The sequence below is a fragment of the Scylla paramamosain genome, chromosome 6 (assembly GCF_035594125.1).
Source record: "Scylla paramamosain isolate STU-SP2022 chromosome 6, ASM3559412v1, whole genome shotgun sequence".
NCBI classification, from domain to species: domain Eukaryota; kingdom Metazoa; phylum Arthropoda; class Malacostraca; order Decapoda; family Portunidae; genus Scylla; species Scylla paramamosain.
This window is the reverse complement of record NC_087156.1, coordinates 31,323,326-31,348,029: the sequence shown is the minus strand read 5'-3', so window position 1 is coordinate 31,348,029 and position 24,704 is coordinate 31,323,326. Positions and strand designations below refer to the sequence as shown.

The window sequence follows — 24,704 nt, the reverse complement described above, 5'->3', positions numbered from 1 at the left end:
GTAATGTTCACTTGTGCTTCAGGTGGATTAGCTTGGACAGCACCAGCAAGCAGTAAAAGATGCACTTTTGCAATTATCTATTACTGAATAATATTGGTTAGCTTCTCAGAGTTCATGCAAATAAAAATAAGTCATAAAACACATTATAGACAAAAACTTGCTATTACTATTATAAAGCCCAAACAAACACCTTCTGAGGCTGAGGCGCTGTCCGTGCTGATGCTCCAAGACCCGCAGGAAACACTGCCTTTAGTGCCTTTAATTCTTGCCCTGTGCTGCTTTGGCTTCATGGAATGATATCACTGGGGTTCCTGACAATCTCTATATTCTTAACGCTTCCCTAGGAATGGATTTAGCATGTCATGATCAGTGGTTAAGATTGTCATTCAGTACCATAATATAGTACATGCACGAGCAGATACATGAAAATACATGAGAAGAACAAATACCAGAAAACTTGTTTGTCATTAACGAGGTATCTGTTGAACTACGTGCTACTGATGGTAACTACGTGTGGAGGAGCATGACAGGAATAGCTCAAGGCCAGGTGAAGTGAGAATGTTCGCTTTCACATAAATGATAGCGACAATCACTTTGAGTGTGAGATTACAAAGCTTGATTCTTCAAGACAATATATATTCCGCAACAAATTTTCCCGTTGCAGTCTATGAGCTTGAGCGGCGGCAGAGTTAGTCAGGTGAACCAACACTGGACACAAGGGATGGCGATTCAGTGTTAAATTGATGCACCTCAAAGACTGGTCCCGCAGCTCGCTAAGAGTGTTGGGTCGCTGCCGGGACTCATGCTGCACGTGGCCACTGAAACACGACCTCAAAGTACACAGTGAACAAGAAAGGTGAGATAGACAGGTGGTAAAGCTTGCCTTACCAAGAAACAGGAATTATTCTTTAGAAGCCATAACCAAGACGCATTCATTATCAGTATACATAAACTGCACGCATCATCCATCTTTTCCTGCCGTTTTGGGGCGTTTCCTTCAAACTAGAAAAGAAGAAGAAAGAGAAAAAATGTTTTCAAACAAAAGATGGCAAGCTGGAAGAAATCGCGCTGTTTACCCCGCGGCAGGTGTTCATGAAGCATTTGCTGACACTGCAGGTGGTGGAGGTGATGTGCATGAGTTAAAGCAGCACCACAGTACACGTCTTCCTTCACTAACTAATACTTTCCTCCTTTCCGACAAGACAGGATCAAAGTATTTGCCATCATCCCATTCAAACATCTGATTCCTTTTGGGTTACATGACTTGCCATCCTGTCATGTATCACGTTATATGAATAGCAATTGAGTTCAGCAAAAAAAATGTCTGTGGAAATTCATATTTACATAGAATCTCAATTGTAACAGCAATGACAAGGAAGTGAGAAAATAAGTTACGTGACATTCATAAGATATTACACAAGTACGTGCATCGTGTGTGTGTGTGTGTGTGTGTGTGTGTGTGTGTGTGTGTGTGTGTGTGTGTGTGTGTGTGTGTGTGTGTGTGTGTTACCTGTCCCAAGCCACGAGTGGTCGTGCTCAAGAGTGCATCACGCTCCAGGAACATCAACCTCGAAAGAAAACCAAAGATGAAAAGCCCACTTGCCTTCCCCGGTGTGTCGTGTCCCCTGCACCGTCTTCGTCTTGTCTTCTCACCGTGCCTCACGCAACGACGCACCTGGAACAGAAATTTTCAGCATAAATATCACAACTGTTTAAGATATGTAACATTTAGGACAGAGGAAAATCGTGATCCTGTTGGTAATTGAATTTGTGACCGAGATATCCATCCTGAATTTACCTTGGACATAATTTTTACATAAGGTTCGGGTGCTTTACTGAGTAACGCGGTGACTTAATACTATACTCTGTCTCTTCCTCCAAGTCTATTGTGGATATGAATTTCGAAAAACGATACGAAACGCCATTTGCAATATCTAGGTTACCAGTTTACCTGAATTTCTCAACGAACGTGATGGGCCAGAATAGCAAGGGAGTATTATACAGTTATACATCCTTTAGCCCTTTAGCAAAGAACACAGATCACTACACTGTGAGATTTTAATGTTCAACGCGTGTTTACAAAATATAGGCTAGAGTGCGTGCTGTAAGGAGAAACATGTGCTAGTTTGTGATGCTTTCATATTTGTCACCTGCATCACCACCACCACCACAACCACTAACTTTAACAACTACAAGATGAGCTGAAGCAACAAAGGCAATAACAAGACAAGAAACACTATACTATCTTACTATCTTCAACTTCAGGCCGAGAGCAGCAAGACAAGAGTCATTCCAGTACAGCTCTGCGTCCCTCTAGCGTCAGAATCATCAACCAGGCAGCAAGCGGGAGTGGCGGCGGTGGCGATGCAGGGAAGACGGGCGACTGACGTGCAGACGACTCTCTGTGGTATCAGTTCCTCCTCTTATCACCACCATGACACAAGCCACCGCCAGAGCAAGCGTAGCAAAGCAGGAGCACAAAGCTAGAACAACGTTATATCTTGTTACACACACACACACACACACACACACACACACACACACACACACCTGAACACCTAAGCACGACACAACACAACACTCACCCTTTGTCCCATCATTAAACTGCACACACAGAGAAAGCTTGACCGGCAGCGACTAATTAGACACCTGCGAGTTGATTCATCCGTGCCAGCGCCGCGTCACTTCTGCCAGTAACGTAACACGGTGACACGAGGAGACACACACACACTCCGCGCCTCGCCCCGCCACTCCGCCCCGCCCAGGCACGACACGACACGGCACAAGTGAGGTGAGGTTTCCTTTCTACTTGTCGTGGGTGAGCTCACTTTCCTCCGTGAATAATGAGGTTTCCAGGAAGGGAGACGCGATCCGACTGTGGACTTAATTAGATTAGAAAGGTGTGTGTGTGTGTGTGTGTGTGTGTGTGTGTGTGTGTGTGTGTGTGTGTGTGTGTGTGTGTGTGTGTCATGAGAACCGTGGTGAGAGCTTGTTGTTGTTGTTATTGTTGTTGTTATTGTTGTTGCTGTTATTGTTGTTGTTGTTTTTGTTGTTGTTTTTGTTGTTGTTGTTGTTGTTGTGGTGGTGGTGGTGGTGATAGTGTTATAGAACGTTTACTGCTCTCTCTCTCTCTCTCTCTCTCTCTCTCTCTCTCTCTCTCTCTCTCTCTCTCTCTCTCTCTCTCTCTCTCTCTCTCTCTCACTCTGATGTAGGTGAGCACGAAGTCTTCCGATAGAATGTAGCATTGATGTATAAATATATTTCTTATTCATCTTTCACGTCTGTTCGCGTCCTGCTGACCCGCCATTCATCCCCTTCACCTTCCCCCTCGCGCTTTATTTCTGTAGTTTTATTTGCTTTGTGCTTTTTTACTTTTTTTTACTCTCTCCCTCTTGGCCGTCCCCTTTTCCTTTCTTCTGTAACCCACACAACACACACACACACACACACTCTCTCTCTCTCTCTCTCTCTCTCTCTCTCTCTCTCTCTCTCTCTCTCTCTCTCTCTCTGCCCTTTTATCTCCCCTTGTATACATCTATTTAACGATTTTCTCTTCACTCTAATGTACAAAAAGAGAGAGAGAAAAAAAAACAAGAAAAACATAACATAATCATTACGAGGAATTCTTACATATTTACAAACACTATTTATGAGGATCCGAAACACCCCGCTCTTCCTCTTTCCCTCCTTCTCTTACTTATATATATATATATATATATATATATATATATATATATATATATATATATATATATATATATATATATATATATATATATATATATATTTATTTCTTCATTTATACATTTATTTGCTTCTTCATCAAATCGCATTCACATCCCCTCCCCCTTAGCATTAAGCAATGTTGCCAGACTACTCCAGGTGCGACCCTGAACCATGGAGCACAGACGAAATCATAGAGGGATTGGCAACAGTGCAGCTACAGACTCTCTATACCTTCTTCCCCTCCACCCCTTTCCTACCCTTTTGTGTTCCCTCCTCCCTTTAGTTATCTGCTCTTCTCTCTTCTTTCTTTTCTTTTTCGTTTTCTTTTTTTCCCCCTCCTTCACCACCACCTCCTCCTCCTGCTCTTCTTTCTCCTGACCGTTCTCCTTTTTCTTTCCCTTCCTCCTCTCACCCCGCTATCTTCCTTGTTTCTACCTGGTCATCACTGTTCGTATGTTTATCTTGATCTACGGAGAGAGAGAGAGAGAGAGAGAGAGAGAGAGAGAGAGAGAGAGAGAGAGAGAGAGAGAGAGAGAGAGAGAGAGAGAGAGAGAGATTCACGGGGCCTCTATCACGCACCTCCATCGTGATCCCATCAACCGCACGAATACTTAACATAACTCTGATAATTAACGAGCAGGTGTTTTCTATATCAGATCATCGAGTTCATAATTATATCGTCGAGTATCGCCAGGCGGGCCATTGTTGTCGAGCGGGCGAGGGAGAGCAGGAGGGAAGGAAAGGAGATGAAGAGAGAGGCAGGAAGAGAAAGAGTAGTATTGGTATGAATGTTTTCCTTTCATTCTCATTCCTTTATTTTTTCTGTTTATTTCTTTCCCCTTCCTCCGTCTCTCCCTTCGTCCCCTACTCCTTCATCTCTTTTGTACATGTAAATCCGAATAAAAACGATTTTCAGCCTTGAGATTATATAAAAATTATAAAAAATATGTAAGTTCAAAGCCAGACTTCACGGGTGGACGGGGAACGGATTCAAAAGGAAAATCTGCTTTGCTTTGCTTTCACTTGCCTCTTTTCCAGTGTCGTATTGTTGGGACTCAGAAGCAGGATGATGCGTCCGTGTTTAGACAGCAGGAGGAGAGAACAAAACAAGGGAGGATAAGGAAGGAAAGGGAAGGCAAAATAACACAACTTTTTTATACCAACCCACCTGATAATCTTCAACGAAAGCAAAAAGCAACAACTAACAACGGCAACAGCAATAACAACAATACGAGGTACACATGAACTTGAATAAATACCCTGCATGAATATACGACGGGAAAAAAAAAATATATATATAGATTCCAGGAAAGTCCAACACAAAAAAGCTATTCTTCTGGACCTGATATATTTGGATAAAAATCTCGCGCCCAGAACTCCTCCTTCCTTTCTCCCTTCCGAAAAGATAATTATTTCTTTGGCCTGCCTTTGGGGGATAACTCACGCAGCTCCGATACTCAGTGAGGGGCAGATGAAGTCTTTGTTGATGATGCAGGTGACGCTTCAAAGGATGGATGGATGGATGGAAGGAAAAAAGAAAGTGAAAGGAAAGCAAAATAGTCCTTCGAAGCTAAAAAACAATACATGACAGAGAGAGAGAGAGAGAGAGAGAGAGAGAGAGAGAGAGAGAGAGAGAGAGAGAGAGAGAGAGAGAGAGAGAGAGAGAGAGAGAGAGAGAGAGAGAGAGAGACTGACCGATTGAGAGATAGACAAACAGATATAAAGCCGGGAACACACACACACACACACACACACACACACACACACACACACACACACACGCGCAGGTATACGTGAGCATCTGACGCCACTAATAGCTTGTGTATTTTCGTGTAATGCAAATTAATTCCCAACGCGTGTGTTTGGAGGCTTATGAAAATAAAAGAAATATTTGTTAGGAAAACACCAGTTCTTTGGGTACGATGAGGACGGGAGCAAACATTATAGAAAGGAGGAGGAGGAGGAGGAGGAGGAGGAGGAGGAGGAGGAGGAGGAGGAGGAGGAGGAGGAGGAGGAGGAGGAGGAGGACGAGAACGAAGACGACGACAGTGAAAATAGAAATAGTGAAGAAAATAAGAGATAAAGGGATACGGAGGAAAAGAAAGAGGACAAAAAAAAAAAGAGAAAGGAGAGAGTGATAAGTGGCCATATAAATTCTTACATATTAGTAAAAGCACAAATGTTGCGTCTTACCATCGCCTGATATACCACTCACTGGCCGCTGTAATATTCAGTCACGCAGGTAAAACACTTTTCATTCACATAAAAAAAAACCTGGTCAGAATAAAAAAAATACCACCAAATTTTTTTCTCATTAATCCCACACGCGCGATGAGTCTGTAAGAACGTTGCCTGGTAAGACAAATTCATCTAATGTGGCGAGTCTTGGTCCGCCTGATAGGTGACCGCGCCTCGGATTACTTGGCAGGAGCAGGCTTATCATTTTTAGTTATTAGTGCACACACCAAAGTCATGAATAAAGGATCCTGCCACGTCTGACCATCAGCCACCGAAGAAGTGATATATCGTATGGCGGGGACGGTGTGAGTATTCTAGTGGACTTCAGATTACACACATTCTCCTGAGCATGAACGCAATTTTTCTATGTTATCTTCTGGATGTATTTCAGTAGTTTGGTGTATTACATGCAACCATGTCTCAGAATTCCCCTTCGTATATTTTGACTCTTCGGTGATTCAGTTTCTTTCACGTAAATGTTCGAGTTGTATTTGAAGGATTTGGAAATGTATTTTATGTAATGCTGGGAATAATAACAGCACTGCACACATGATTATTCTAGTGCGGTCATGGTTATCATGGTTATTAGCAATTAGCAAAGTCATTAGCAATATGCCTCACTCGCTTCCACTGGGTTTAGCGTCTTCTCTCAATGCTGTCTCCTCTAATCAGCTGAAAAATCTATCAACTGGCATGCTCTATATGGAGAGTGCCGTCACATCAGAAGATTTAACCTGGAAGAAAACGGAAAACACAGTGGAAGTGAGGACAGAAGGTTACTAAATCTCGGGCTACGACTGTGCTGTAGAAGTATTTTCCTGTAATGTTGTCATGTATCGAGAAAGTGGGTGACTAAGGCTATATTAATTTAAGTTCAAGGTGACTGCTGTGATCGTAATATCAGTGCGATGCCGTTATCCTCCTTTGCTGCTGCTGGTAATGCATTCCGCAAGAGTATCGAGGGGCTTCCGGATCTAAATATGGAACCTTTTTTGGATTCCCTTTTTGTAGTTACCTTTTTGAGAGCGGCTTAGTAAGCGAGATATTTTTTTCTATTTTCTATCCCCTTGGCCAGACTTCATAACACACACACACACACACACACACACACACACACAAGAAAAGAACAATCGCGCTTACAGTGAAGAAGGAAGACTGAGAGGCTAATCTATCACTATACTAAAACTCCTCTTGACGCCTCCTTGAGCAGTCGACAAATTCCTTTTATTTATTTATTTTCAAGAAATGTCGTATAGAATTATAGAGGACGAGGTACAAATCAATAATGTACATAGCAAGTTCATTACAAAATCTATCTGTTTGTTATTATCAATTTTTATGTCCCTTTACATAAGTGCTATATATATATTTTTCAAGAATTTCCTCCAAAAAATAAATATTATGAGTAGTCACATAAATTCAAGAAAGGATTTTACACATCTACCGAGACACAGAACATAACACAACTACCTGTTTCCATCAATTATAATTCACATCTCTGCAAAAACAATAATAATCTACACGCAATCAGCCCCACATCGAGGATCATCTACAGGAATTATCACACACTGTAAGATCCACCTTTTGGAAATCCCACAACTTTCGCTCGCAAGAATTAGGGAGAGGAAGCGAGAGGCGAGGAAGAAAACCATGACGAGAATTTCTCCTCCAGCAGGGACGTGTCCAAGTAAAAAGGCTTTGATCCCTTGTAAACCCGCCTACCTGTGGGGGGCGAGGTCACACAGGGGGCTGGAGGTCAGGGAGGAGGAGGAGGAGGAGGAGGAGGAGGAGGAGGAGGAGGAGGAGGAGGAGGAGGAGGAGGAGGAGGAGGAGAAAGAAGAAGAGGCGAGGGGCAGTGATGGGGCGGGATGGAGGGGCGTGTGGCTGTGGGTTGGTAGGGGTTTGAGGGGCTGGGTTTAGGAAATGTGTGTGTGTGTGTGTGTGTGTGTGTGTGTGTGTGTGTGTGTGTGTGTGTGTGTGCCTCTCTCTCTCTCTCTCTCTCTCTCTCTCTCTCTCTCTCTCTCTCTCTCTCTCTCTCTCTCTCTCTCTCTCTCTCTCTCTCTCTCTCTCTCTCTCTCTCTCTCTCTCTCTCTCTCTCACACACACATCCATCCACTCACCCACTCACAGCCACCCACCCATCTACGCACACACAAGCCAACCTACCCACACCTACCCACCCACCCACACCTACCCATCCACCCATCCACCAGGTACAAGAACAGGGCAAGGAAAAAGGAGGAGGAGGATGTGGAGGAGGGAGAAGAAAAAAGAGACACGGGAAGAGGAAGACAGGATCGCAGGGAAGACCAACCCCCTACATGGTGTGCCCATAAGCAGTCAGATCCTCTATAAAACACACGGCCCTTGCTTGCCTCCCCCTTCCCGGACCACACAGAGAAGCACCACCGCCCGCCAGGCCTCCCGTCGAGATGAACTGCCGTCGTGGGGCTACAGAGTCAGGATCTTGCAGACGTGTTCGTCCGTCAGGCAGGGACTCCGATAAACACTCACTGACGCCCCAACAATGCAGCGGACTCACGCCTCACCTCTATTATTATTTTTTTTTCTCCGATCTCCGTCTCTCTCTTATTTTTTTTTCTGTGGGTATCTTCTCTTTCCGTGTTAGGTTAGGTTAGACCTGTGTATGGGTTAGTTTTTTTGTGTGTGTGTGTAAGGATTCGTGCTTCGATGGTTTGTTTTAATACGGTGGGTTTTCTTTTTGGGTTGATGGGATTATGGTGGTGGTGGTGATGTAGTAGCAACAGATACAGCAGCAGCAGCAGCAGCAGTAGTAGTAGTAGTAGTAGTAGTAGTGTGATAGTTATAGCAACACTAGTACTTTAGGAAGAACTCCAATAAAAAAAATCTAACAACAACAACAACAACAACAACAATAAAATCATCACCACCGCCACCACCACCACCACCAATAAGAGCAACAGTACCCGCGGCACAGTAATACCTACCAAAAGAACACGCACCAACATAATCAGAACTTAATAGAAACGCAAAGGTTAATATAAAAACTAAGTACAGGCCTTTCCACGGGAGGAGCCTGACGTCACGAAGGTAAGTATTAATTAGCGCTCCTTACCTGGCCACCACCTGTCTGACTGTGCTCGTTCGAACGTCCTTCCTTGGAGCCGAAAAGGAAGGGAGGAGTGTGCGTGCGTGCGTCCGTGTGCGTGTGTGTGTATGTGTGTGTATGTGTGTGTGTGTGTGTGAGTGTGTGTGATGGGCCGCTGGGTCGTCGCTATTGAAGGTAAAAATGAGGCGAGACGGAAGTAAGGCTTTATTTATAGACGTAATCAATTTCGATGCGGTGTGAGGCGCTGTGATAGAGGGGTGAGGGGGACTGACCTGCCTTGCCCACCCCTCTCTCTCTCTCTCTCTCTCTCTCTCTCTCTCTCTCTCTCTCTCTCTCTCTCTCTCTCTCTCTCTCTCTCTCTCTCTCTCTCTGATACCCTCCTCCCTTCCTACGTCTCTTTTACCTTCCCTCCTTTCTTCCCGTCATTCCTTCCACTTCGTCCTCCTCCTCCTCCTCCTCCTCTTGTCTTCCCTTAACGTTCTTCTCCTCTCTCTCCCCTTCCTAATTTTTGCTTCATACATTCCTATCTGCCCCTCGCTCCTTCCTGTCTGATACATTTTTCTTTCTTTTATCTTCTGCTTCCACCTCTCTCATTTTCCTCATCCTTATACTTCGAAGTCTTCTTATCTCCTTGTTCCTTTACGTTATCGCTCCCCTGCGTTCGCCGGCGTTATAGTCTCTCATTTTTGTCATATTACTACAATCTTTTCTGATAAGCGCGCTGGCAATATGCTTTTCTTACCTTTTGGTGATGCTCGCCTGTTCACTACTATGATATTTTCTCTACTTAATGCTGGAAATTATATCTACACTCCATACATTTACTAATTTCCTCGTCTGCTCTGTAATGTGGTGTGACTAATACATCCAATTTATTTATTTATTTTTTTCTATCCAACTTAGTATTTATTAGATGTTCTCTTTGCACGCTACACACCTACTTATCTCTTCGTCTGTACTTTGTCATGTATTACCGCCATTTTCTTTCATTCTTTCTCTTTTTTTTTTCCATCTGCCTACCGACCTAACCAGTTCACGTATTTGAGCCTCTCTTCTCCTCTCGTCTCCTTTCCCTGTACAACTCAATTTCAAAGGCTATAGAAAAACCAAGGATGTTGAGGAAAAAAAATGTCCAAGAAAAAAAGGCTTCTATAAACTTTAATTTAACGAGTCTATTGGAGTTCAAGTCACCTTAATTAATTAGCTCGTTAACCTTGGTCTTACAGGTGGAAGAGGAAGGTCAGGTAGAGGTGGAGGAGCTGAAGACGGTGCAGGTGAAGGAGGAAGAGAGGACAGTGAAGGAGGAGGAGGCGGAGGCGATAGGCGTTAAGGAGGAGGAGAAAGAAGTGAGATGACGGGGAGGACGTGAAAGAGAGAGATAAGGAGGAAAAAGAGAAGGAGGAGGAGGAGAAAGAGCAGGATAAGAAGAGGAAGAAGAAGAAGAAGAAGAAGAAGAAGAAGAAGAAGAAGAAGAAGAAGAAGAAGAAGAAGAAGATGATTACTTCACAATTACATTTCTTCAAACATTTATTCATTTTTTTACGAAGGAAAGTATCTGAAAGCCGAGTGTGTGTGTGTGTGTGTGTGTGTGTGTGTGTGTGTGTGTGTGTGTGTGTGTGTGTGTGTGTGTGTGTGTGTGTGTGAGAGAGAGAGAGAGAGAGAGAGAGAGAGAGAGAGAGAGAGAGAGAGAGAGAGAGAGAGAGAGAGAGAGAGAGAGAGAGAGAGAGAGAGAGAGAGAGAGAGAGAGAGAGAGACAGTGTAATGTGGGGGAAGTAAACGAAGAAAGGAGTAAGGGAAATTAGATGAAGAGAAGGAAGAAGAGAAAAAGTTAAAGAAATGATGCAGAGGGAAGCAGAGTAAGAAAACTAGGGGAAAGGAACAGAAAAATGCGAGAGAGAGAGAGAGAGAGAGAGAGAGAGAGAGAGAGAGAGAGAGAGAGAGAGAGAGAGAGAGAGAGAGAGAGAGAGAGAGAGAGAGAGAGAGAGAAGGAAGGGAAGTCTTGAGAAGAAAAGAAGTTAGATGAGAGAGAGAGAGAGAGAGAGAGAGAGAGAGAGAGAGAGAGAGAGAGAGAGAGAGAGAGAGAGAGAGAGAGAGAGAGAGAGAGAGAGAGAGATACAGACGGAGACAAACAGACTGACAGCAAGATGGACAGGTAGACATACATACATACATACATACAGATAGACAAACAAACATCTTCCTCTCTAACTAAGGATAAGGGATAAATAGGAAAGAATAAAGAAAAAAAAACACACAAAAAGAAAAAAATGAAATACCTAACGAAGTGAAAATAATGAATAGAATAAAGAGGAATGAATGAACCACCTTAGGATTTCTTTGTCAGATGAGCCGAGGTGAACAGGAGACGAGCAAGAAGGAACACAAAGGAGCAGAAAAGAAGAACCGAACAAACAGCAGCAGATATGTTAGTCCTTACGAGACTATTAATGTGCAGACGTGATGAAGGTTCTAGTTCAAACCAGGTTGTTACTGTATAGAAAGGTGGGTTGTTACTGTGTGGAAGGGTGGGTGGAGTGAGTTAGTGGATACATGTTTGTGTGGATGTGTGGTGTCGTCAAGTAGCCGCCATGTAAACAAACTGTAGGACTAATCAGTGTCTACAGATGCTTCTTTAGACTTTGAAACTGGTGAAGGTAAATTGTTCGCTGCGTTTAAACCAGCAAAGGGTAAATGATGCAGTGAATAGGTAAAAACATACTCACAAAAGAAAACGAAAATATGTGAAAAAAGGTGAGAAATATTGAAATGCACGGAAAAGTCAGCAGTGAACAATAATAAAACAAAAGCGTACATAGAGAAAGCAGAAAATAGAGAATTACGAAAGAAAATAAGATAAAAGAGCATGATTTGAGATAAAAGGAATATATTAATGAGCCCAGTGGGATAAAAATGAAGAAAGGCAGGCAGGCAGGCGGGAGGGCGGAGACGCAGGCAGGTGAGGAGAGAAGCGACGAAAAGATAAGGTCCGAAAAATTTAATTAACGACAAAATTCTAAGCTTTAAGAGGTGGATAGCAAAAAAAAAAAAAAAGAAAGAAAGAAAAAACACCATTCAAGCATTTTTTCCTAGCTTCCCTTCTAACTTTCCTTTTCCTCCTCCTTCTCCTTTTCACCTTTCCTTCATTAACTTTTCATATATTTTGTACCCTAAATCTTGGCCTTTTAAAACTTCCTACACTTCTTTCTTCTCCTCCATCCCTTCGCAGTACCTCCCTGAAGGCTACATTTCATACACCGAGCCCTCCCCGCCCTTCCCTAACCCACCACCGTCATTCCTTGCCTGCCTTTCCCTTCCTCAACACGCTACCTTTCCTATTCTCCTTTTCCCAACCCCCATAATCTGTACTTTTCTTCCTAACTCTCTCTTATATTAACACCATCCTATATTCACCCAACCCCTTCCTGTTCTCTGCATTTCCCATAGCCAATAACCTCATCAAACAGTGGCCATCAACTCTACAACATCTCGCATTCATTCTCATCCTATCCCTATATCTTCTCTTCTCTGGCCGTTCGCACCCAAGCTAATCCTCCCATCCTCCCTTGCCCGCCGGCCGCTGGCAGTGTGATATATCTCCCATTTCTGCACAAATACGGATGGTAAATAAAGCGAATGGTCCACAATGGCTGAAAACATGTGGCAATAATCCTCGTTCGAGTTACAGAGTTAGAGGAGAAGGAAGAGGAGGAGGAGGACGAAGAGGTGTCTATTTTCATCTCGTGTTTATTTGCGTGATTGCAAAGCGGTTTGCCCCGGGATGATGCTGCATGTGCGTGTCTGTGTGTGTGTGTGTGTGTGTGTGTGTGTGTGTGTGTGTGTGTGTGTGAGTGTGTGTGTGTGTGTGTGTGTGTGTGTGTGTGTGTGTGTGTGTATCCCTTTCCTTCCTGGGGGAGGGCGGGAATTGTTGTTACTGTTGTTGTTGCTGTTATTATTGTTATTGTTGTACATATATTTTTGTGTTTTTCTTAGTTATTTTGATTATAGTGAATCTGGTTTTCGATCCACTTAATTTGTTAGACCATCAGGAACACACACACACACACACACACACACACACACACACACACACGGATATGTTTGCTGATGGCAGTAATAACGTCAAACCAATATGCATACGTATGTAAAGGGAAGAGACCTGCACTAAGCCCCCGGGAACACATCGATGAGCACATATTTACATTCAGTCAAGCGTGGAAAATGGAAATCAATGCAGACGAGCGACGGGTAGCGGAGTTTGGAGAATGGGGGAATGATATACGTACCAAGAAATGAATGTATATAATAAGGCAACACTGCTGAAGGTCCCGAGAATAAATATGGAATAAATATGTGTGATAAATATGTGTGTAACTGTATTTAAATCGTCACGTACATAGGTACGTGGACGATTAAATACAGTTACACACTACAGGATCACGGTATTTAGTAGGGAAAATGTGGGAATGTAGATGGATGAATATATATATATATATATATATATATATATATATATATATATATATATATATATATATATATATATATATATAGATAATTTCTTAGAGAGTAATACTGCAATGATATCCAGATAGATAGACAGATGGACAGTAGACAGACATAGATAGATAGAGAGACAGATAGAACGATAAATATAAAGAAAAAAAGAAAGAAAGAAAAATAAATAAATACATACATACATACATACAGACATACAGACATACATAAATAGACTCACTGAATGGCAGATATAAGTATGAGGGTAGGACGACACGGAGAAAGATGGAAAATAAGACGCACATACAAACGCATAAATGTACAAATGTCCCCAAGCGGTGATGTCACAAAGCCTAGTGAAAGATTTCTAATATTTCTGTTGAATATGACATAATCTCTTGAGAATGTTGTACATATCCAAACATTTTATATAAGATATTCTCAACGTGTAATTGCGAATACTCCCCTTAACAGTGTATCTACAGTTGCTCCATAAAGAAACGCCACAAAATCTATTGCAATGCTATCATTTCTTCGGGCGACCGTGGCAGTTGTAGGTGAAGCCAGTCACCATTTCAATACCTTGAGGACATGCTCCGGAAATTAACACCAATAGTAATAATAACACGACTAACACTTGAATACGCTGCTGATATGTGAAGCTGAAACTCGGACATAAAGAAAAGCAAAAAAGAAGCAGAGACCTGTAACTTAAATGCGTAGCTACGTGTAGTATATATATATATATATATATACTCGTATATATATATATATATATATATATATATAATATATATATATATATATATATATAAATATATATATATATATATATATATATATATATATTATATTATATATATATAATCTTTTTTTTATTAATCTTTTTTCATATAGTCTGCGGTATCTAAGCGACAAGGAAAGGCCAAGAAGGTTAAGTTTTCTAACAAAGGAAGAAAGAACTACGAAAAAAAAAGGCATCATGATAACAATAAACGTGAGTATAAGAGAACTAAGAAAATTGGCAGAAATCATTAAAGGAAATTATTATGCAGAGCAAGAAGTCAGTGTTGAATATCACTCAAGATAAGAGACAAGGGGGGATACTAAAAATGAATTCTCCAGCCACAGCCACCGGAGAGTGAACCAGTTAACGGAGGAAATTGTGTGTGTTACCAACATAAGTAACTCTACGAACACATATAATTAGGCCATATTAGGAGGCGGGATATTGCGAACTTGTCTCAGTCCAGTAAAAAAGAAGGAAATTAATAAGAGTAGTGACGCACGCACGCTCGCACGCACGCACTCATGCATACACACAGGCAAAAAATATAAATTAATGTGATAGCTTCGAGCTGTCATTAATTTCTCATCCACAGAAACCCATATTGATGATGATGATGATGATGATGATGATGAAAATAATGTTGGTGGTAGTAATAATAATAACAATAATAATAATAATATATATATAATAATAATAATAATAATAATAATAATAATAATAATAATAATAATAATAATAATAATGACAATGATGATGATTATTAATAATCCTTTCATTTACAGTTAATTAAGCCGGGCACCTGTCAGTTACCTTCACTTGTTTCATCTTTCCACCTTAATTAAAAGGTGAGTGTGCTACTCGACCAAGCTTCCGACACACACACACACACACACACGCACACATACACATACAAAGAGGGAAAAAAGTGTGTGTGTAGTGTGTGTGTGTGGTGTGTGTGTGTGTGTGTGTGTGTGTGTGTGTGTGTGTGTGTGTGTGTGTGTGTGTGTGTGTGTGTGTGTGTGTGTGTTTACTGCAGTTACACAGACACTAATGGTAGCTAATTCTGAAATGAAGTATTCTGAAATGATAACAATGAAACATACAAATCTATGCGTCTATATTTCTTTATCTTTCTGTCTGTCTGTCTGTCTGTTTGTCTGTATCTCTCTCTCTCTCTCTCTCTCTCTCTCTCTCTCTCTCTCTCTCTCTCTCTCTCTCTCTCTCTCTCTCTCTCTCTCTCTCTCTCTCTCTCTCTACCTTGTCCCTTACCGTGACATTTCTCATCATCACGTGTATCCCTCTTTCTTTGTTTCTTTGTTACTCTTCCCTCTCTCGTTCCCTCTTTTTACCCATGTTCTCCACGTCACCTTAAGTCTTTTTTTTTCTTTCCTTGTTTGTTTTCCTTTAATTTGAACTTCCTTGTTTTTACTAATTTGCTTTTTTTTTTTTTTTCTTGCGTCTCCTTAATTCCTTTCGTGTTTATATTATTTTTTGACGAGATTATTTTCATTCGTACGCGTGAAATTAATGGATTTTTATTTTCTCTCCTTTTTATAAAGATAAACCTTACTTTTTTTTATTAATGCACTAGAAATCTGCCATCTTCGTGACTTCTTTTCCTATTTATGTTCTCACTTTTTATTTTTATTTTGAGAGAGCAATCTTCGTATGATAGACGTGATATTATTTATTTCTTCTTTTTTTTTGTTCATTTGTTAAGGCTACGTGTATGAATGTACACCTAAAATTTACATTACCATGATTATCTTTCGTGTTAAAATTGTCTCGATAAGCCTGTGTATGTGTTGTTGTGGTCGATAAGTTATGTATCTATCTGCTCCTAAACAAGCATCTATCCTTCATCTAATTATTAATAACATAACATAAGAACGTTTACAATTCGCAGTCTAAGAATCCGCACAATATACACAGAGATCTACATTACGTGACAAGAGCAGAACTTTTCATAGTCCCTAAGTTCGCGCGTTGCATTCGTTGCGTTACTGGCACATTAAGGCACAACAAATGAAAGTAGGTACAATCATAGATAATAATATGTCAGCGTACTGTATTCACATTCATGCCTCTCTAGTTGTCCTTCAATCTTAAGGCGGATATTTTCTAACGCTTCCACGCCGTGTTTCGAGAACTCACAGGCTTTAGTGGAGGTTATTGGGACTTTAAGAGTGTTTTCATGAATAATAATAGCTTAACAAGGATTCTGCATCATTAGTGAGAAATAAATATCAAGAAAGCCAGCCTGATTATCTCTGTGACATTTGAAAACTGTCGTACAGTGAGACCAAAGCGTTTATGAATACAAACTCAAGTTCTCTAATCTGCTGATAATCTCCTTAAAAGGCACAACTGATAGATGCTATAGACACAGTGCAAGTAAGTTATGCTAGTACACTTGTGACTGTGATGGTACGTATACGAGGGGTACGACATGGTGGGTGTTGCCGGTACGAGTATTTTGTGCTTTGTTCTGCCACTCCTCCTGAAGCTGCACGGTGCAACATCTCTTCCTCGCGAGATGGCTAATGGCGCGTCTGGCTGCTTGTGAAGGGGAGCAAGCGGGCTGGCGGGTGGTCGGTAGTCGGCTAATCTATCGCGAGTAGCAAGCATTTAAAACCACCTAGAGTACTGGTAGTTTCTCCCTCACCCCTCCCTCTCCCTCTTATCCCCCCTGGCCACTTCATAAATCCCCCACTGTTTCGCTGCGCATTCCATTTTACCTTTCGATTCATCACCATCGTAAGAAAAATCACGTCATAGAGTGTTCTAATTTGTATTTCAACTCTTTTACTACAGGACAGATTTTTCTCATAATCACCTATAATTTTTACGCAGTTATATTTGTATTTGTATTTGTCTTTTATATAATTTTGTAACGTAGAAGAGATAAAATTAGCCATTCGTTTTGTGTTCTATGTGCTCATGAAAAACATATTCTTAGTGTTCTGAATGGTATTGTGACCTATAAAAGACAAAATTAATCTCTTATTTTATATTCTTCTGTGTGTGTGTGTGTGTGTGTGTGTGTGTGTGTGTGTGTGTGTGTGTGTGTGTGTGTGTGTGTGTGTGTGTGTGTGTGTGTGTGTGTGTGTGTGTCCATGCAAAACAAATTATTACAGCGTTCTCAATATTAACAAAGAACAGTCAATACACCAAAATAATTAAAGCAACTCTTACAGATCACACAAAAACCCCAAACTGGTCATCACATCTCAACCCAACAATCACCTTACACTCGCAATTCCCACACATCACCCACACAGCTTCCCCAGATCCCTCAGCCAATTATCATCCCCATAAACGCCGGAGTCACCCACAGTTCTCATCCTCACAGTCTGGAATAACCCCTGACTCTACTCTCATACCTCCTCCCCTAACCTAAACTCCCGACATGCCCCTCTGCTGGTCCTACTACAGGCGTCCCTTACCAGTTCCCAGTTCCCACACTAGTCTCCCGCCCCTCACCCAGCTGGACCCCCCACAAAGGTACTCCCCGCTGCAACAGGCGGGGCGGTGGAGAGAGGTGGCCGGCGTCCCCTGATTGCACTATTAGTTAACGTGTCTAATTAGCACAGTGATTAGTTGTCGCGGTCCCCCCGGGGTAACGAGCGGCCCCTCCCGGACAAGGTGTGGGAGGGCCGGGGTGGGATGGGGATGGAGCGAAGGGCACTGTCGGCTGGAATGGAAGGAGAGGGAAAGGATGGAAGGAGAAAGGTAAGGAACGGATGCAAGGAAGGAGGAAGAGATGGATTAGTTACAGGGTGTAGTATTATGGATCCATAGAGCAGTGAGTGTGTGGAAAGAGAGGAAGGAAGGAGGGATGGAGGACAGGATAGAAAGATGGAAGGAAGGAAGGGAGAAAGGAATGATGGAGGAAAGAGAAAAACGTAAGAAAGAACAAAGAAAGAAGGAAAGAAGGAAGGAATGGAGAAAGAAAGGAAGGAAGGTGAGAAGAGGAAAGTGAAGGAAAAAAGAATGAAGAGATGGATAAAGTACACGACGCAGCAACACGGATCTGTGAAGGTGAACGTACGAAAAAGGAGCATAGTAGAAAAAGAGAGAGAGAGAGAGAGAGAGAGAGAGAGAGAGAGAGAGAGAGAGAGAGAGAGAGAGAGAGAGAGAGAGAGAGAGAGAGAGAGAGAGAGAGAGAGAGAGAGAGAGAGAGAGAGAGAAGGCAGTGCAACATAATCGAGAAAAAAAAAAAACGTCGAGATGATCATAACAAAAAGAAAAAGAAAAAAAAAAAGAAAAAGAAGATTGAAAGAGGAAATCAGTGTATTACAGAAACAGGTAAAATTTTTAAGCACATCAGCATCACTCATTCACTTAGAACACGGGAAGTAAACATATTGTAACGAAGAACTGAATGAACAATGAAGACGAACGAATCAAAAGAGCACTTCTCGCAAATACATATCAGGTGCATTAGAAAGATATATAATCCTATGTATAATAAAAAAAAAAAAACATTACCCAGATAAAAGAAAAACGAAAACGGATAAAAAAAAAGTACTAACATATGCAAACTAGACAAAAGTAAAGAGCCGCGAGGAGAAAGGAGGAAGGGATCTAGAGTACCTGGAAGGGGAGGAGGGGAGGAGGAGAGAATAGCGGGGTCGCGTGTTGGGGGGGTCAGGGAGGCGGGGGGCGCTGGGGGGTGATGCATGGCGGGCATTATGGTCTGAATGGTGGCATTATGGGGCGCAGTATGCTTAATGGCGGCTCGCTAAGTGGCGGTGCCTTCGCTGGTGGTCAACTGCAGGCCCCCAGCGACGTGCGCGGCTGTCTGTACGCGAAACATTTAGTGCGTGTAATTATTTGTCGGCTGCGAAAAAAAAAAGAGGCGAATAATACAGGAACTTTAGCGTCCCTCGTCCACCTGTACATTGTTTTTGTTGTGTGTGTGTGTGTGTGTGTGTGTGTGTGTGTGTGTGTGTGTGTGTGTGAGCCGTTGATTTCCTTTCCTTGTACGTACGCTAAGCACACGCTCCCTCCCTCACCCTTCCTCTTCAGCGCCGTCAGCAAAGGACTCTTCTTCGTATGCGCAGCCAACATCTCTCCAAACAGCTTTCTCCTACACCCCCTCCTCCCTGCACGGCCCTTGTGTCACACCGCACTGCCGCGCCACACGCCATCAACACCACAGCACCACCGCAGATACATTTAACACATCACTGAAGGCAGAATAAAAAAAAAAAAGAGAGACAAGACAACGGAAGAGCAGATTACCTGGCAGTAAAATCAAGGCAGGTAATTCATAAAGAAACTAAGTACTTTTTTTTTTTTTTAATGGTGAGGTGAGTCGTTCTGCAGGTGAACAAAAATGCAGGTCCTGAGGTGGGCGTGTTGGGGCGGACAGGTCATGGTGGTCGTGCCTCCAGTGTGACCCTCATTTGGGACTCCTTTTCGGGCGGGCTCAGGCTCAAGGACACCTCCAGGAACTCCGAACCCTTACCGAGGGGTCACCTGTTGACTCCTGCTAGCCATTCCACTCCCCCCACCACCACCACCACCACCACCACCACCACCACCACGTACACTGACCCCTCACTACTCACTCCTCCACCCTCCCCACTACCACCATCTCCTCCACATATGTTGACCCCTCCCTGTTTACTCCTCCACCCACACCACCACCACTACCACCACCTCGACATATGTTGATCCCTCACCGCTTGCCCCGCCACCTTCACTCCCTGACTCCACATATGTTGATTCCTCATTACTTACTCCACTCCAACACGGCCTCAAGTGAAGCTGTACCACAATTACTATCATCTTAAACTCCCCATCGTGTTGTTACCATCACCACAAATCCTGGCCATTCATTGCTCACTACTAACGCCTCCACGATCATTGGGCCATCACTACTACTATCATTTTAGTCTCCCTGTCCCCCCCCCCACGTCATGTAGATAGATAGATAGATTGATACACAGATAGGAAGATAGATAGTTTATGTACAATGACTTCTTACCATTAATTCCATCATCACTACCACCTTCAGGAGACACACACGACACGCTATCATTATTATCACCTTAGCTTTCCTGACCATTACTATCATTTTAAAATCTCCGTATTACCACCATGACGTACAATGACTGATCTCTCACCGTTTACTCCACCACCTTAAGGACATGGACCCACGCTACACTACCATTACTACCACTCTAGCGTCCCTAGCGTGTTATTACCACCACCAGGAGCCCTCTAGCACCACCAGCAACATAACTGTACTGCACTGTCATCCTCCACCACCACCACCACCTCAGCGTCGCCTCCATCAAAGACTCCAACAGTCACACAGCGAAGATCAACAGAAATGAAAAGGAGAGAGAGAGAGAAAAAAAAAAATCACAGTGAAAGCGTAGCAAAATGTATAAGTATAAAAAGGGAAGAGGACAGACAGAAGGGACTGAGAGGACAGTGGTCAAACGGCTCCATTCAAGTCGCAGTAATGGAAAAAGAGAGAATCCAAGGGTCAGTATTTTTTCCAGCGTCGAGGGGAGGGAAGTGGAGGAAAGAGGAGGAGAAAAGGGCGACACGATGGGGACACTGGCAACAGGAGCTGTCCTAATGATCAGTGAGGAATTTTCAAACAGAACGAGGAGGAGAAGGAGGAGGAGGAGGAGGAGGAGGAGGAGGAGGAGGAGGAGGAGGAGGAGGAGGAGGAGGAGGAGGAGGAGACGAAGGTGGACCAAAGAGGGAGGAGGGTTGGAGAGAGAGAGAGAGAGAGAGAGAGAGAGAGAGAGAGAGAGAGAGAGAGAGAGAGAGAGAGAGAGAGAGAGAGAGAGAGAGAGAGAGAGAGAGAGAAAAGACGCAAGAGTGACAGTGTATAAAAAAAAATAAAAGAAAATAGATTAGAAAGGCAAACAATATAAATTCAATAGAGATGCATAACAACAGACGCCGAACAAACACACTGACATGAGCCAAGACGCGCCAGCCATAACCAGTCCGGCGGGAGGTGCGGAACATGACCTCACCCGCCACACACCCTTTCAGATCGGCTGGCAACGTCACGCGGCCACTGAGACGCACGTCGAGCTGTTTTTATCGTCTTGAGGAGCGACCTAGTTCATCCTCCCTTACTTGGCCCCGCAGACACGCCCACGACGGAGGGAGGACGCCAGGGAGGGAGTGAAGTGAGGGAGGAATAAAGCAGAGTCGATAGGATTGTATACTCGCTGCTTGTCAACAGGAATAAAGTAAAGAAAGGAGGAAAGAAAGAAAAAAAGACAAAAAAAGTCGGGGATGAGACTGTTGATATGCAAGAATGCCTACTTTGTCCACGAAAATTAAGGAAGAGAAGGAAAAAAGAAGAAAGCAAGAAGTGGAACAGGAGAGAATAGGAAAAAACTGGAAATGAAGCAGTCAATATGCAAGAATGCCTACTTTATCCATTAAAATCAAGGAAAAGAAAAAAAAAAAGAAGAAAGACAGGAGTAGAACAGAATATATAGGAAAATAAATAACATAAAGCTAAGGGAAGGGACAGGGCGTGACAGTAGTAATGAGACAGACAGACAGGCGGGAGGGAGGCTGCAAATAAAGTTCATAAAGTACACTGAATAAAGTCACGGAAATTACGGAAATGTCGGGAGATAAGTGCAGGGTGGAAGGAAATATCGGAAAGAGAAAGGCAAGTGCACACTCACACACACGCACACACGCCTCCCGTGTAAATATCACGTCACGAACATGAAAGTTTTTAAGGCAACTTCCACCACCTCGGCAGTGACTTCATGAAACGTTAATACGAATCAGAATCACCTTAAGATAAAATAAAAAAACTCGTCGAAACTAAACCCGGAAAGTCAATCAGAACAACGGTGAAAAATGAAAATAACAATTACTACATGAAAATAAAAAGAGAAATGAAAACATGTGAAACAGGAACAAAAGTGAGGAAGCGTTATAATCACGTGGCAAGCAAAACACATCGAGTGAAATGGAAGTGGCAAGGTGAGTGGCGCTGCGAAGGTGTGTGTTAAGGACGTTCACGAGCTCCAATACAATACACTGATGAGCATTCCAGTTTTCCTAAGACGAGGTGACGAAGCTGACCTTTGAGTTGCTTCCGGGTAGTACTCGCGACCGCTGAAGGAGAAGGGAAGAGCGGGAGGGAATGAGAAATAAAGCAGGGAAGGTACGCACTCCCGCTGCTATAACACCACATCACTACCGCGCACCTGTCCTCCTCCACCCCACTCACCTGGCTGCTCCCCACGCCCACCCACCAAAAGAAAAAACACCGAAGAAAAACACATAAAGAACCGATCAATTAAAACGAACACGTCATTTCGTCTTTGGGAGTAAGTTTGTAGAAAGTCTTAACGGATGGACTTTGCCCCCTTGTCCCTCCTCCTTCTCCAACCCTCCTCTCCTCCTTCTCCTCTTCCCTCTCCTCCTTCTCCTGCCGGTCAGTATTGTGCCTGGACTAATGACTCAACACACCCGCCATTCTTATTCAGGAATCAGATAAACAAGCCGCTCAAGCACTAGTTGTCTGGCCTCCCATTCTCATGCTAATTGCGAATCTGATTAGCGTCACATCGGGAGGGTCGGCGCGGCGGCGAGGAGAGCCGATGTGAGGAGGATGAGAGGTGGGCGCCAGTCGCGGGGTATGTGGGGATGAGAGGAATGAGGAGTGAGTGACGGAGTGAGTGAGGGGATGAGAGAGTGACGGTGTAGGTGGTGACGGTGGTGGCCTCTGCTGCCCCCGTGACGGATGACTGGTCATGAATACAAACGAAAACTTAAGACTCCATCAGAATGATTCATTATTTTGAATGTAATGGTGTAAATTTCAAAACAATTATTGAGATACGTTAAATATTACGAGATCGTTACCGCTATGGATATTATTTGAACTTAAAATGCAATCAAACGTACTCTGATGCATAAATACAGACAAACACAAATACAAAGACGTACTCACACAAAACTGTATGCGCACATAAAGGTACAAATACATCACCACATTATAATATGTTTATAACTATGTACATACTAGCATAATGCACATAACAAACCACTATTAATGTTGGTGCAGCGATACAAAGCGTCGTAATTCGTCTCCATCAATTTTCAAAGTTAATTATTCTTTGATGTTTAATAAGGGTTGAGTAATGACGGTAAATACACATTGGCGTCATCAGGAGCACAGAGGAACGATTCATGGCGATGTACCGTGATGAATGCTGCTGCAGGGAACACGCGAGCACATACACACACACACACACACACACACACACACACACACACACACACACACACACACACACACACACACACACACACACACACACACACACACACACAGTTTGTTTTCTTGCTACATATACAATAAGCGATGTGTAATGGTGTGCAAATTACAATATTGCATGTAGGTGAGTGAGTGCGTGCTCCCCTTCCTAAGACCAGCAAAGTTATCAAGAAAACTTTCCATCAAGGTCACTGAGGGATCTCTCTCTCTCTCTCTCTCTCTCTCTCTCTCTCTCTCTCTCTCTCTCTCTCTCTCTCTCTCTCTCTCTCTCTCTCTCTCTCTCTCTCTCTCTGGCGGGGAAGGAGAGGTGGAGTGAGTGAATGGGATCGTTAATTTCGCGAGACACCTGTGCGAGGGACATTTACCTGCCAGGTGAGACACGGCCAGGTGACGGCTTTAGGGCTGCTCTTCGTGTTTAATGCACTGCTCCTACATATGACGGCCACGTGTGTGTGTGTGTGTGTGTGTGTGTGTGTGTGTGTGTGTTTGGTGATATCGTTGATTGCTACTCGTGTTCAGCCTGTAGTAGCTTTGGTAGCTTGGTAGTAGCTCTAGTAGTTTAGTTCACAAAGCGACTCGAATATCCAGAACAAAAAGTCTTTATGTGGTTACTGTGATGTTTTTCTTTTTTATTATTATTAATTTTTTTTGTTTTATCATTTTCTATTTCTATTCTTTCGTACAAATTCTAGTTAAATTTTTTTTTTTTGCCCTCGAACCCTTTTTCTTTTTTTTTTTTTTATCTTCCTTTTATTCCTTATCGTCGTCTTCTCTAGTCGTCTTCGTCATACCCCTCCTTCTCCTCATTTTATAGTTCATCAATTTTAACTTTAACCTTGCATGCCTAGCCACCACACCTCGCCTCATTTTACTCTACGGGTTCCCTTCTGCGTCTTCACACCAAACTTAAATGAAAGAAGCACCACCATCACTCCCACCACCACCGCCCCCACCACCACCACCACCACCACCACCACCACCACCACCATCATCTGAGAATGTACTGCACTGGGTCAATGAACACCACCACCGCCACAACCACCACTTAAGTTAAAAGGAACACAACAAGCATACAT

The 24,704-nt window shown here is 43.0% G+C and overlaps 1 long non-coding RNA gene across 1 annotated transcript in view; it reads right to left on the bottom strand.

Annotated features, from left to right (window-relative positions):
- Positions 1–1,599: 1,599 nt before the first annotated feature.
- LOC135101597 (uncharacterized) overlaps positions 1,600–24,704 on the bottom strand; it is a 174,857-nt gene continuing 151,752 nt past the window's right edge. The window contains exon 4 of the long non-coding RNA XR_010269329.1: positions 1,600–1,675. This is a non-coding gene — a long non-coding RNA (uncharacterized LOC135101597). The remainder of the gene's footprint in view (positions 1,676–24,704) is intronic.